The sequence below is a fragment of the Oncorhynchus gorbuscha genome, linkage group LGY (genome assembly GCF_021184085.1).
Source record: "Oncorhynchus gorbuscha isolate QuinsamMale2020 ecotype Even-year linkage group LGY, OgorEven_v1.0, whole genome shotgun sequence".
In the NCBI taxonomy this organism is placed as follows: domain Eukaryota; kingdom Metazoa; phylum Chordata; class Actinopteri; order Salmoniformes; family Salmonidae; genus Oncorhynchus; species Oncorhynchus gorbuscha.
The window spans coordinates 907,801-923,351 of record NC_060199.1 but is presented as its reverse complement, the minus strand read 5'-3'; positions in this window follow the sequence as shown (position 1 = coordinate 923,351).

Sequence of the window (15,551 nt, the reverse complement as noted above, 5' to 3'; positions counted from 1 at the left end):
CCTAACTATTGACTGAACCAAGAGATCTTTCACACGGCAGGCCTAACTATTGACTGAACCAAGATATCTTTCAGATGACTGCATGTCCATTTGGGATCTTTCACACGGCAGGCCTAACTATTGACTGAACCAAGAGATCTTTCAGATGACTGCATGTCCATTTGGGATCTTTCACACGGCAGGCCTAACTATTGACTGAACCAAGAGATCTTTCAGATGACTGCATGTCCATTTGGGATCTTTCACACGGCAGGCCTAACTATTGACTGAACCAAGAGATCTTTCACACGGCAGGCCTAACTATTGACTGAACCAAGAGATCTTTCAGATGACTGCATGTCCATTTGGGATCTTTCACACGGCAGGCCTAACTATTGACTGAACCAAGAGATCTTTCAGATGACTGCATGTCCATTTGGGATCTTTCACACGGCAGGCCTAACTATTGACTGAACCAAGAGATCTTTCAGATGACTGCATGTCCATTTGGGATCTTTCACACGGCAGGCCTAACTATTGACTGAACCAAGAGATCTTTCAGATGACTGCATGTCCATTTGGGATCTTTCACACGGCAGGCCTAACTATTGACTGAACCAAGAGATCTTTCACACGGCAGGCCTAACTATTGACTGAACCAAGAGATCTTTCACACGGCAGGCCTAACTATTGACTGAACCAAGAGATCTTTCACACGGCAGGCCTAACTATTGACTGAACCAAGAGATCTTTCACACGGCAGGCCTAACTATTGACTGAACCAAGAGATCTTTCAGATGACTGCATGTCCATTTGGGATCTTTCACACGGCAGGCCTAACTATTGACTGAACCAAGAGATCTTTCACACGGCAGGCCTAACTATTGACTGAACCAAGAGATCTTTCAGATGACTGCATGTCCATTTGGGATCTTTCACACGGCAGGCCTAACTATTGACTGAACCAAGAGATCTTTCAGATGACTGCATGTCCATTTGGGATCTTTCACACGGCAGGCCTAACTATTGACTGAACCAAGAGATCTTTCAGATGACTGCATGTCCATTTGGGATCTTTCACACGGCAGGCCTAACTATTGACTGAACCAAGAGATCTTTCACACGGCAGGCCTAACTATTGACTGAACCAAGAGATCTTTCAGATGACTGCATGTCCATTTGGGATCTTTCACACGGCAGGCCTAACTATTGACTGAACCAAGAGATCTTTCAGATGACTGCATGTCCATTTGGGATCTTTCACACGGCAGGCCTAACTATTGACTGAACCAAGAGATCTTTCAGATGACTGCATGTCCATTTGGGATCTTTCACACGGCAGGCCTAACTATTGACTGAACCAAGAGATCTTTCAGATGACTGCATGTCCATTTGGGATCTTTCACACGGCAGGCCTAACTATTGACTGAACCAAGAGATCTTTCAGATGACTGCATGTCCATTTGGGATCTTTCACACGGCAGGCCTAACTATTGACTGAACCAAGAGATCTTTCACACGGCAGGCCTAACTATTGACTGAACCAAGAGATCTTTCAGATGACTGCATGTCCATTTGGGATCTTTCACACGGCAGGCCTAACTATTGACTGAACCAAGAGATCTTTCAGATGACTGCATGTCCATTTGGGATCTTTCACACGGCAGGCCTAACTATTGACTGAACCAAGAGATCTTTCAGATGACTGCATGTCCATTTGGGATCTTTCACACGGCAGGCCTAACTATTGACTGAACCAAGAGATCTTTCAGATGACTGCATGTCCATTTGGGATCTTTCACACGGCAGGCCTAACTATTGACTGAACCAAGAGATCTTTCAGATGACTGCATGTCCATTTGGGATCTTTCACACGGCAGGCCTAACTATTGACTGAACCAAGAGATCTTTCAGATGACTGCATGTCCATTTGGGATCTTTCACACGGCAGGCCTAACTATTGACTGAACCAAGAGATCTTTCAGATGACTGCATGTCCATTTGGGATCTTTCACACGGCAGGCCTAACTATTGACTGAACCAAGAGATCTTTCAGATGACTGCATGTCCATTTGGGATCTTTCACACGGCAGGCCTAACTATTGACTGAACCAAGAGATCTTTCAGATGACTGCATGTCCATTTGGGATCTTTCACACTGCAGGCCTAACTATTGACTGAACCAAGAGATCTTTCAGATGACTGCATGTCCATTTGGGATCTTTCACACGGCAGGCCTAACTATTGACTGAACCAAGAGATCTTTCAGATGACTGCATGTCCATTTGGGATCTTTCACACGGCAGGCCTAACTATTGACTGAACCAAGAGATCTTTCAGATGACTGCATGTCCATTTGGGATCTTTCACACGGCAGGCCTAACTATTGACTGAACCAAGAGATCTTTAAGATGACTGCATGTCCATTTGGGATCTTTCACACGGCAGGCCTAACTATTGACTGAACCAAGAGATCTTTCAGATGACTGCATGTCCATTTGGGATCTTTCACACGGCAGGCCTAACTATTGACTGAACCAAGAGATCTTTCAGATGACTGCATGTCCATTTGGGATCTTTCACACGGCAGGCCTAACTATTGACTGAACCAAGAGATCTTTCAGATGACTGCATGTCCATTTGGGATCTTTCACACGGCAGGCCTAACTAGTGAACTTGAACTGTACAAATGTTTTCACCCGTTAAAAGTAAAGAAAGACGAAATGTCATATTTCTCTGATGACAGTTATTATGCATTATAATATGGTTTGAACACTCGACACCTTACACCTTTGCTCCACCATTACAGTCAACTAATTTTATAAATAAGAGAAAAACATCATTTTTCCTTGCGCAATTAGCTCCAGACAATTAATGGAAATCCAAGATTCCTTGACAAGACAAGTACGCACACACAAAACTGACACACACACAAAACTGACACACACACACACACACACACACACACACACACACACACACACACACACACACACACACACACACACACACACACACACACACACACACACACACACACACACACACACACACACACACACACACACACACACACACACACACACACACACACACACACACAGAGTTGAAAGTCCATGTTGACCAGCAACAGCCCCAAAACATCACTGCTCTAGAGGAGATCTGCATGGAGGAATGGATCAAAATACCAGCAACAGTGTGTGAAAACCTTGTGAAGACTTACAGAAAATGTTTGAAGCTCTGTCATTGCCAACAAAGGGTATTTAACAGAGTATTGAGATAAACTTTTGTTATTGACCAAATACTTATTTTCCTCCATAATTTGCAAATAAATTCATAAAAAATCCTACAATGTGATTCTCTGGATTTTTTTTTCTCATTTTGCCTGTCATAGTTGAAGTGTACCTATGATGAAAATTACAGGCCTCTCTCATCTTTTTAAGTGGGAGAACTTGCACAATTGGTGGCTGACTAAATACTTTTTTGCCCCACTGTAGGTTGGAGTCATTAAAACTCGCTTTTCAACAACTCCACAAATTTCTTGTTAACAAACTACAGTTTTGTCAAGTCTGTTAGGACATCTACTTTGTGCATGACACAAGTCATTTTTCCAACAATTGTTTACAGACAGATTATTTAATTTATACTTCACTATATCACAATCCAGTGGGTCAGAAATGTACATACACTAAGTTGACTGTGTCTTTAAACAACTTGGAAAATTCCCGGAAATGATGTCATGACTTTAGAAGCTTCTGATAGGCTAATTGACATCATTTGAGTCAATTGAGGTGTACCTGTGGATGTATTTCAAGGCCTACCTTCAAACTCAGTGACTCTTTGCTTGACATCATGGGAAAATCAAAAGAAATCAGCCAAGACCTCAAAAAATAGTCTGGTTCATCCTTGGGAGCAATTTCCAAACGCCTGAAGGTACCACGTTCATCTGTACAAACAATAGTACGCAAGTATAAACACCATGGGACCATGCTGCTGTCATACTGCTCAGGAAGGAGACGCATTCTGTCTCCTAGAGATGAACGTACTTTGGTGTGAAAAGTACAAATCAATCCCAGAACAACAGCAAAGGACCTTGTGAAGATGCTGGAGGAAACAGGTACAAAAGTATCTATATCCACAGTAAAACGAGTCCTATATTGACAGAACCTGAAAGGCCGCCCAGCAAGGAAGAAGCCACTGCTATAAAACCGCCATAAAAAAGCCAGTTTACGGTTTTCAACTGAACATGGGGACAAAGATCGTATTTTTTGGAGAAATGTCCTCTGGTCTGATGAAACCAAAATGGAACTGTTTGGCTATAATGACCATCGTTATGTTTGGAGGAAAAAGGGGACGCTTGCAAGCCGAAGAACGCCATCCCAACCGTGAAGCATGGGGGTGGTAGCATCATGTTGTGGGGGTGCTTTGCTGCACAAGGGCCTGGTGCACTTCACAAAATAGATGGCATCATGAGGTAGGAACATTTGGTGGATATATTGAAACAACATCTCAAGACATCAGTCAGGAAGTTAAAGCTTGGTCGCAAATGGGTCTTCCAAATGGACAATGACGCCAAGAATACTTCCAAAGTTGTGGCAAAATGGCTTAAGGACAACAAAGTCAAGGTATTGGAGTGGCCATCTCAAAGCCCTGACCTCAATCCTATAGACAAGTTGTGGGGAGAACTGGAAAAGTGTGTGTGAGAAAGGAAGAATGAATGTCAGGAGGAATGGGTCAAAATTCACCCAACTTATTGTGGGAAGCTTGTGGAAGGCTGCCTGAAACGTTTGACCCAAGTTAAACCATTTAAAGGCAATGCTACCAAATACTAATTGAGTGTATGTAAACTTCTGACCTACTGGGAATGTGATGAAAGGAATAAAAGCTGAAATAAATCATTCTCTCTACTATTATTCTGGCATTTCACATTCTTAAAATAAAGTGGTGATCCTAACTGACCTAAGACAGGGAATTTTTACTAGGATTAAATGTCAGGAATTGTGAAAACTGAGTTTTAATGTATTTGGCTAAGGTGTATGTAAACTTCTGACTTCATATATATATATATATATATATATATATATATATATATACACCAGTCAAAAGTTTGGACACACCTACTCATTGCATGGTTTTTCTTTGTTTTTTACTATTTTCTATATTGTAACATAATCAAATCAAATCAAATGTATTTGTCACATACACATGCTTAGCAGATGTTAATGTGAGTGTAGTGAAATGCTTGTGCTTCTAGTTCCGACAATTCAGTAATAACCAACAAGTAATCTAACTAACTGTCACGCCCTGGTCGAAGTATTTTGTGTTTTTCTTCATGTATTTGGTCAGGCCAGGGTGTGACATGGGTTTTTGTATGTGGTGTGTAGCTTAGTGGGATTGTAGCTTAGTGGGATTGTAGTTTAGTGGGATTGTAGCTTAGTGGGGTGTTCTAGGAGAGTCTATGGCTGTCTCAAGTGGTTCTCAATCAGAGGCAGGTGTTTATCGTTGTCTCTGATTGGGAACCATATTTAGGCAGCCATATTCTTTGGTTGTATTGTGGGTGATTGTCCTGAGTGTCTTGATGTCTTGTGCTGTGTTAGTTGACACAAGTATAGGCTGTTTGCGGTTTTCGTTTATTGTTTTTGTAGTGTTTGTGTTTATTCGTGTTTACGTTGTTTACATAAACATGGATCGCAATCGACACGCTGCAGTTTGGTCCGACTCTCCTTCACCATATGAAAACCGTGACAGAATCACCCACCGTAAACGGACCAAGCAGCGTGTCAACAGGCAGGAGCAGCCCAAAGAGGAGATGCGTATTAAGGATTTCTGGACATGGGAGGAAATCCTCGACGGGAGAGGACCCTGGGCTAAACCAGGGGAGTGTAGCCACCCAAAGGTGGAACAGGTGGAGGCAGCGAGGAGAGCAGAGGCAGCCGGAGAGAGGAGCCGGCGATATGAGGAGGGAGCACGGCAGTGCGACAGGTACGAGAGGCAGCCCCCCAAAATTTGGGGGGGGGTCAGACGAGGTGTGGTACTAAGCCAGGTAGCAGACCTGAGCTCACGCCTTGTGCTTATTATAAGCAGCGTATTACTGGTCAGGCACCGTGTTATGCGGTTAAGCGCACGGTGTCGCCAGTGCGTGTCCATAGCCCGGTGCGCTATAGGGCAGCCCCCCGAGAGTGCCATGCGAGTGTGGGCATTGAGCCAGGGCGTATGGTGCCTGCTCAGTGGGTCTGGTCGCCGGTACGCAGTTTTGGTCCAGGTTATCCTGCGCCGGCTCTGCGTGCTGTGTCCCCGGGGCGCTGGGAGGGTGCAGTGCGTCCTCTGCCTGCGCTCCGCTCGTGCTGGGCAAATGTGGGAGTGGAGCCTAAGGGAGAGGTGCGTGTAGTAAGCACTAGATCTCCCGTGCTTACCCACAGCCCGGTTCAACCTGTGCCTGCGCTCTGGAGGGTCCGGGCTAGAGTAGTTGTCCAGCCTGGGGAAGTGGTGCCAAGGTTGCGCACCAGAGCTCCAGTGCTCCCCCACAGCCCGGTCCTTCAGGCTCCTCCTAACACCAAGCCTCCTGAAGGTCTCCCCAGCCTGGTGGTTCCTGTGGCAGCACCACGCACCAGGCTGTCTCTCTGTCTCCTCCCTGCAGGTGGTCCCATCCGGTCCGGCGCTGCTGCTGGAGTCTCCCGCCTGTCCGGCGCTGCTGCCGGAGCCCCTCAGCCCTTCTGTCCCGAGCCTCTGCCCTTCTGTCCCGAGCCTCTGCCCTTCTGTCCCGAGCCTCTGCCCTTCTGTCCCGAGCCTCTGCCCTTCTGTCCAGAGCTTCTGCCCTTCTGTCCAGAGCTTCTGCCCTTCTGTCCAGAGCTTCTGCCCCTCTGTCCAGAGCTTCACCTCAGTCCCGTCTGCACCTCAATCGAGTGGGGTTCTGGGTGAGGTATACTAGGCCATGGTTGGCGGCGAGTGTGGACTATCTAGGGACGCAAGGAGAGGGGACTAAGACATTTACTGAGTGGGGTCCACGTCCCGCGCCGGAGCCGCCACCATGGACAGACGCCCACCCGGACCCTCCCTATTGATTTGAGGTGCGTTCGGGAGTCCGCACCTTAGGGGGGAGGTTCTGTCACGCCCTGGTCGAAGTATTTTGTGTTTTTCTTCATGTATTTGGTCAGGCCAGGGTGTGACATGGGTTTTTGTATGTGGTGTGTAGCTTAGTGGGATTGTAGCTTAGTGGGATTGTAGCTTAGTGGGATTGTAGCTTAGTGGGGTGTTCTAGGAGAGTCTATGGCTGTCTGAAGTGGTTCTCAATCAGAGGCAGGTGTTTATCATTGTCTCTGATTGGGAACCATATTTAGGCAGCCATATTCTTTGGTTGTATTGTGGGTGATTGTCCTGAGTGTCTTGATGTCTTGTGCTGTGTTAGTTGACACAAGTATAGGCTGTTTTCGGTTTTCGTTTCGTTTATTGTTTTTGTAGTGTTTGTGTTTATTCGTGTTTACGGTGTTTAAATAAACATGGATCGCAATCGACACGCTGCAGTTTGGTCCGACTCTCCTTCACCAAATGAAAACGGTGACAATATAAAAAAATGAACAGCAATTAACGTTTACAATAAGTAGTGGCTGATTGAAATCAATAAATTGTGTCAGTGTTATGATTACATTAATTCCCCTTTCTGAAAAATGGTCTGGCAGTAGGCTGCAAGTGTGTTTCTGCTTGATAAGCATTTCTGATTAATGCACTAAATTCAGCACCACGGACAGCGCTATCACTCTCAGCAGCACTAGCAGTGCTAATCGAATGCATAACTTCGACACCTTTTGGAAACAGAAGATGCTCTACAGGAATTACATAAATCCATCCAAATAATCTTGGTGCCTGGACACTGTCCACGTAATTCAAGGCCACGTTAAGACAATAATTTATCAGTGACCCAAAGCCCTGCTCAGATAATCCCTACAATTGGAAATATCACATTTACATACATTTTCAGACCTTTTACTCAGTACTTTGTTGAAGCACCTTCAGCATTGAGACTTCTTGGGTATGACGCTACAAGTTTGGCACACCTGTATTTGGGTAGTTTCTCCCATTCTTCTCTCCAGATCCTCTCAAGTTCTGTCAGGTTGGATGGGGAGCGTCGCTGCACAGCCATTTTCAGGTCTTTCCAGTGATGTTCGATCAGGTTCTATTCCGCGCTCTGGCTGGACCACTCAAGGACATTCCGAGACTTGTCCCAAATCCACTCCTGCCTTGTCTTGGCTGTGTGCGTAGGGTCATTGTCAGGTTGGAAGGTGAACCTTTGCCCCTGTCTAAGGTCTTGAGCTCTCTGGAGCAGGTTTTCATCAAATATCTCTCTGCACTTTGCTCCGTTTATCTTTCCCTCGATCCTGACTAGTCTCCCAGTCCCTGCTGCTGAAAAACATCCCCACAGCATGATGCTGCCACCACCATGCTTCACCGTAGGGATGGTGCCAGGTTTCCTCCAGACCTGACTCTTGAAATTCAGGCCAAAGTGTTCAATCTTGGTTTCAATAGACTTTTCTGTGTGTGTGCGTTCGTGCAAGTTGTTGACTCACCCTACTTGCAGTGAAACGCCTATGCCATCCCCCTCTCTTTCATGATGACGAGCTTGCCATACAGCACTCCTTCCGTGGCCTCCAACTGCTCTTAAACGCGAGTAAAACCAAATGCATGATTTTCAACCGATCGCTGCCTGCACCCGCATGCCCGACTAGCATCACCACCCTGGATGGTTCCGACCTTGAATATGTGGACATCTATAAGTACCTAGGTGTCTGGCTAGACTGCAAACTCTCCTTCCAGGCTCACATCAAACATCTCCAATCGAAAATCAAATCAAGAGTCGGCTTTCTATTCCGCAACAAAGCCTCCTTCACTCACGCCGCCAAGCTTACCCTAGTAAAACTGACTATCCTACCGATCCTCGACTTCGGCAATGTCATCTACAAAATGGCTTCCAACACTCTACTCAGCAAACTGGATGCAGTTTATCACAGTGCCATCCGTTTTGTCACTAAAGCACCTTATACCACCCACCACTGCGACTTCTATGCTCTAGTCGGCTGGCCCTCACTACATATTCGTCGCCAGACCCACTGGCTCCAGGTCATCTACAAGTCCATGCTAGGTAAAGCTCCGCCTTATCTCAGTTCACTGCTCACGATGGCAACACCCATCCGTAGCACGCACTCCAGCAGGTGTATCTTACTGATCATCCCTAAAGCCAACACCTCATTCGGCCGCCTTTCGTTCCAGTACTCTGCTGCCTGTGACTGGAACGAACTGCAAAAATCGCTGAAGTTGGAGACTTTTATCTCCCTCACCAACTTCAAACATCAGCTAACCGATCGCTGCAGCTGTACAGCTGTACAGTCTATTGGTAAATAGCCCACCCATTTTCACCTACCTCATTCCCATACTGTTTTTATACTGTTTTTTATTTATTTACTTTTCTGCTCTTTTGCACACCAATATCTCTACCTGTACATGACCATCTGATCATTTATCACTCCAGTGTTAATCTGCAAAATTGTATTATTCGCCAACCCTCCTCATGCCTTTTGCACACATTGTATATAGACTCCCATTTTTTTCTACTGTGTTATTGACTTGTTAATTGTTTACTCCATGTGTAACTCTGTGTTGTCTGTTCACACTGCTATGCTTTATTTTGGCCAGGTCGCAGTTGCAAATGAAAACTTGTTCTCAACTAGCCTACCTGGTTAAATAAAGGTGAAATAAATAAAATGACGAAACAGTCTATCACTCTGTCATCCAGTACACGCTTTTAGTTTTTGTCGACCTAGGCTACCTAGCAAATATGCTTGCTCACTAGCCTAACTTCCATTCATGGGCAACGTTAGCTAGTTAACATTAGCCTTATACATCTAGCTACATATTGAACTTCCATCCTCTCAGGCCAGGGGCACAACAATGGATGAATTAATAGTTGGATCAGAATCACGATTATAATCGTTGGCCAGTATAGAGAATTAAGTAAAACCACAAGTCCACATCCCTATTTCTATCAATGGCTAATTTAGGAAAGGGACAATTTTAGCTAGCTGGCTAGCTAGCCACCAGAGGACAACAACACAACGAGATGCAACAATTCAAGTTGTTTCTGTCAATGACGTTTGGCTCTCAATGGGACAATACTACTCCTATGAACCTATAAGTGTCACGGAACCACAGTGAGTCTATGCAGTTCATGCTCATCAAGTCTCCTCAGGTACCCGTAGTATTGGTGTTTTCATGGCTCCAGCGACACAATCCCCTTATGGACTGGACTGCTGGTGGGCTTTAGCCCGGTCTGCCACGCTCATTGCCGGAAGTCGGACCTCTCCTCCATTACCGCGGAGTACCAGGACCCCCAGGAGGTTTTCAGCAAGGCCTGGCCACTGCGCATACTCCGTATCGACCCTATGACTGCAGGATCGACCTTCTCCCGGGCACTACACCACCCCAGGACGGCTGTATTCACTGTCGGGTCCAGAGACCAAGGCTATGTATCCGTCCTTCTACCTCCATTGGCGTGGCGAAGAGGGACAAATCCCTGCACCCCATGCATTGACTACCGGGGCCTTAATGACATCACGGTTAAGAACCGCTACCTGCTACCACTCATTACCTTGGCTAAGTTGGACCTGTGGAACGCCTACCATCTGGTGTGGATACGGGAAGGTGACGAGTGGAAGACAGTATTCAACACGACTAGTGGACACTACAAATACCTGGTGATGCCATTCGGTCTGACCAACGCTCCTGCTGATTAACTGCTTTTTCCGTGACATGTTGACCGGTTCGTGTTCGTCTACTTCGACGACATCCTCGTCCTTTCCCGCTCAGCTCAAGAACACGTTCTCCACATCCGACATCTCCTTCCTAGGATACATCATTGCTGCTGGTAATGTGCAGATGGATGAGTCCTCAACTGGCAGATTCATTAAATTGTTCCCGCAAAACACCAGTCTCAACACCAACACTGAAGAGGCGACTCCGGGATGCTGGCCTTCTAGGCAGAGTTGCAAAGAAAAAGCCATTTATCAAACTGGCCTATAAAAATGTATGATTAAGATGGGCAAAGAACACAGACACTGGATAGAGGAACTCTGCCTAGAAGGCCAGCATCCCGGATTCACCTCTTCACTGTTGACGTTGAGACTGGTGTTTTGCGGGTACTATTTAAAGAAGCTGCCAGTTGAGGACTTGTGAGGCGTCTGTTTCTCAAACTAGACACTCTAATGTACTTGTCCTCCTGCTCAGTTGTGCACCGGGGCCTCCCACTCTTTCTATTCTGGTTAGAGCCAGTGTGTGCTGTTCTGTGAAGGGAGTAGTACACAGCATGTACGAGATCTTCAGTTTCTTGGCCATTTCTCTCATGGAAGAGCCTTCATTTCTCAGAACAAGAATAGACTGACGAGTGTTAGAAGAAAGGTCTGTTTCTAGCCATGTTGAGCTTGTAATCGAACCCACAACTGCTGATGCTTTAGATACTCAACAAGTCTAAAGAAGGATAGTTTTATTGCTTCTTTAATCAGGACAACAGTTTTCAGCTGTGATAACATAATTGCAAAAGGGTTTTCTAATGATTAATTAGCCTTTTAAAATGATAAACTTGGATTAGCTAACACAACATGCCATTGGAACACTGGAGTGATGGTTGCAGATAATGGTCCTCTGTACATCTATGTATACATTTCATTAAAAATCTGTTTCCAGCTACAATAGTAGCTACAATAGTCATTTACAACATTAACAATGTCGACACTGTATTTATGATCAATTTGATGTTATTTTAATGGACAAAATAATTGCTTTTCTTTCAAAAACAATGACATTTCTAAGTGACCCCAAACTATTGAACGGTAGTGTACATATATGGACGAGCAATGTCAGAGCAGCATGGACTAAGAGTATAATAGTATAGAATACAGTAGATACATATGAGATGAGTAATACATAGACTAAGATACAGTAGAATAGTATAGAATACAGTATATACATATGAGATGAGTAATACATAGACTAAGATACTATAGAATAGTATAGAATACAGTATATACATATGGGATGAGTAATACATAGACTGAGATACTATAGAATAGTATAGAATACAGTATATACACATGAGATGAGTAATACATAACTGAGATACTAAGAATAGTATAGAATACAGTATATACATATGAGATGAGTAATACATAGACTAAGATACTATAGATAGTATAGAATACAGTATATACATATGGGATGAGTAATACATAGACTGAGATACTATAGAATAGTATAGAATACAGTATATACATATGAGATGAGTAATACATAGACTAAGATACTATAGAATAATATAGAATACAGTATATACATATGGGATGAGTAATACATAGACTGAGATACTATAGAATAGTATAGAATACAGTATATACACATGAGATGAGTAATACATAGACTGAGATACTATAGAATAGTATAGAATACAGTATATACATATGAGATGAGTAATACATAGACTAAGATACTATAGAATAGTATAGAATACAGTATATACATATGGGATGAGTAATACATAGACTGAGATACTATAGAATAGTATAGAATACAGTATATACATAAGAGATGAGTAATACATAGACTAAGATAGTATAGAATACAGTATATACATATGGGATGAGTAATACATAGACTGAGATACTATAGAATAGTATAGAATACAGTATATACACATGAGATGAGTAATACATAGACTAAGATAGATAGAATACAGTATATACATATGGGATGAGTAAGACTGAGATAGAATAATATAGAATACAGTATATACATATGAGATGAGTAATACATAGACTAAGATACTATAGAATAATATAGAATACAGTATATACATATGAGATGAGTAATACATAGACTAAGATACTATAGAATAATATAGAATACAGTATATACATATGAGATGATAATACATAGACTAAGATACTATAGAATAATATAGAATACAGTATATACATATGAGATGAGTAATACATAGACTAAGATACTATAGAATAATATAGAATACAGTATATACATATGAGATGAGTAATACATAGACAAGATACAGTAGAATAATATAGAATACAGTATATACATATGAGATGAGTAATGCATAGACTAAGATACTATAGAATAATATAGAATACAGTATATACATATGAGATGAGTAATACATAGACTAAGATACTATAGAATAATATAGAATACAGTATATACATATGAGATGAGTAATACATAGACTAAGATACTATAGAATAATATAGAATACAGTATATACATATGAGATGAGTAATACATAGACTAAGATACTATAGAATAATATAGAATACAGTATATACATATGAGATGAGTAATACATAGACTAAGATACAGTAGAATAATATAGAATACAGTATATACATATGAGATGAGTAATGCATAGACTAAGATACTATAGAATAATATAGAATACAGTATATACATATGAGATGAGTAATACATAGACTAAGATACAGTAGAATAATATAGAATACAGTATATACATATGAGATGAGTAATACATAGACTAAGATACAGTAGAATAATATAGAATACAGTATATACATATGAGATGAGTAATACATAGACTAAGATACAGTAGAATAATATAGAATACAGTATATACATATGAGATGAGTAATGCATAGACTAAGATACAGTAGAATAATATAGAATACAGTATATACATATGAGATGAGTAATGCAAGATATGTAAACATGATCAAAGTGACTAGTGTTCCATTAATTAAAGTGGCCAGTGATTTCTAGTCTATGTCTATAGGCTCAAGCCTTTAACGTGCTAGTGGTGATTATTATTATTATTATTATTATTATTATTATTATTTGGTGACTGTTTAACAGTCTGATGGCCTTGAGATAGAAGCTTTTTTCAATCTCTCGGTCCCAGCTTTGATGCACCTGTACTGACCTCGCCTTCTGGATGATAGCGTGGTGAACAGGCAGTGGCTCGGATGGTTTATGTCCTTGATTAGCTTTTTGGACTTCCTGTGACATCGGGTGCTGTAGGTGTAAACTTTCCACGTTCTCCACTGTGGTCCCTTTGATGTGGATGGGGGGTGCACCCTCTGCTGTTTCCTGAAGTCCACAATCATTTCCTTTGTTTTCCAGTGAATCTGGAAAATTTCAAGAACTTTGTGCAGTCGAGCAGTCGCAAAAACCATCAAGCGCTATAATGAAACTGGCTCTCATGAGGACCGCCACAGGAAAGGAAGACCCAGCGTTACCTCTGCTGCAGAGGATAAGTTCATTAGAGTTACCAGCCTCAGAAATTGCAGCCCAAAGAAATGCAAAGTAACAGACATATATCAACATCAGCTGTTCAGAATGGACTCTGTGAATCAGGCCTTCATGGTTGAATAGCTGCAAAGACACCACTACTAAAGGACACCAATAATAAGAAGAGACTTGCTTGGTCCAAGAAACACAAGCAATGGACATTAGACCGGTGGAAATCTGTCCTTTTGTCTGTTGAGTCAAAATGTGAGATTTTTGGTTCCAACCACCCTGCCTTTGTAAGACGCAGAGTAGGTGAATGGATGATCTCCGCATTTGTGGTTCCCACCGTGAAGCATGAAGGAGGTGTGATGGTGCTTTGCTGGTGTCACTGTCTGTGATTTATTTAGAATTCAAGGCACACTTAACCAGCATGGCTACCACATCATTATGCACCCATACGCAATCCCTTCAGGTTTGCACTTAGTGGGACTATTATTTTGATTTTTCAACAGGACAATGACCCAACACACCTCCAGTCTGTGTAAGGGATATTTGACAAAGAAGGATAGTGATGGACCGCTGCATCAGATGACCTGGCCTCCACAATCACCCGACCTCAACCCAGTTGAGAGTTGGACCGCAGAGTGAAGAAAAAGCAGCCAACAAGTGCTCAACATATGTGGGAACTCCTTCAAGATTTTCTGAAAAGCATTCCAGGTCAATCTGGTTGAGAGAATGTGAAGAGTGTACAAAGATGTTATCAAGGCAAAGGGTGGCTACTTTGAAAAATCTTAAATATAACAAATATTTTGATTTGTTTATGTCTTCACTATAGGGTGTGTGCCTTATGGCTAACGAGACATGGTGTGATGGAAGAAACATACAGGAACTCAAATCCTTCTGTTCACCTGATTTAGAATTCCTCACAATCAAATGTCGACCAAGAGAATTCTCTTCGATCATAATCACAGCCGTATATATCCCCCCCCCAAGCAGACACATCGATGGCTCTGAACAAACTTTATTTGACTCTTTGCAAACTGGAATCCATTTATCCAGAGGCTGCATTCATTGTAGCTGGGGATTTTAACAAGGCTAATCTGAAAACAAGACTCCCTAAATTTTATCAGCATATCGATTGCGCAACCAGGGGTGGAAAAACCTTGGATCATTGTTACTCTAACTTCCGCGACGCATATAAGGCCCTGCCCCGCCCTCCTTTCGGAAAAGCTGACCACGACTCCATTTTGTTGATCCCTGCCTACAGACAGAAACTAAAA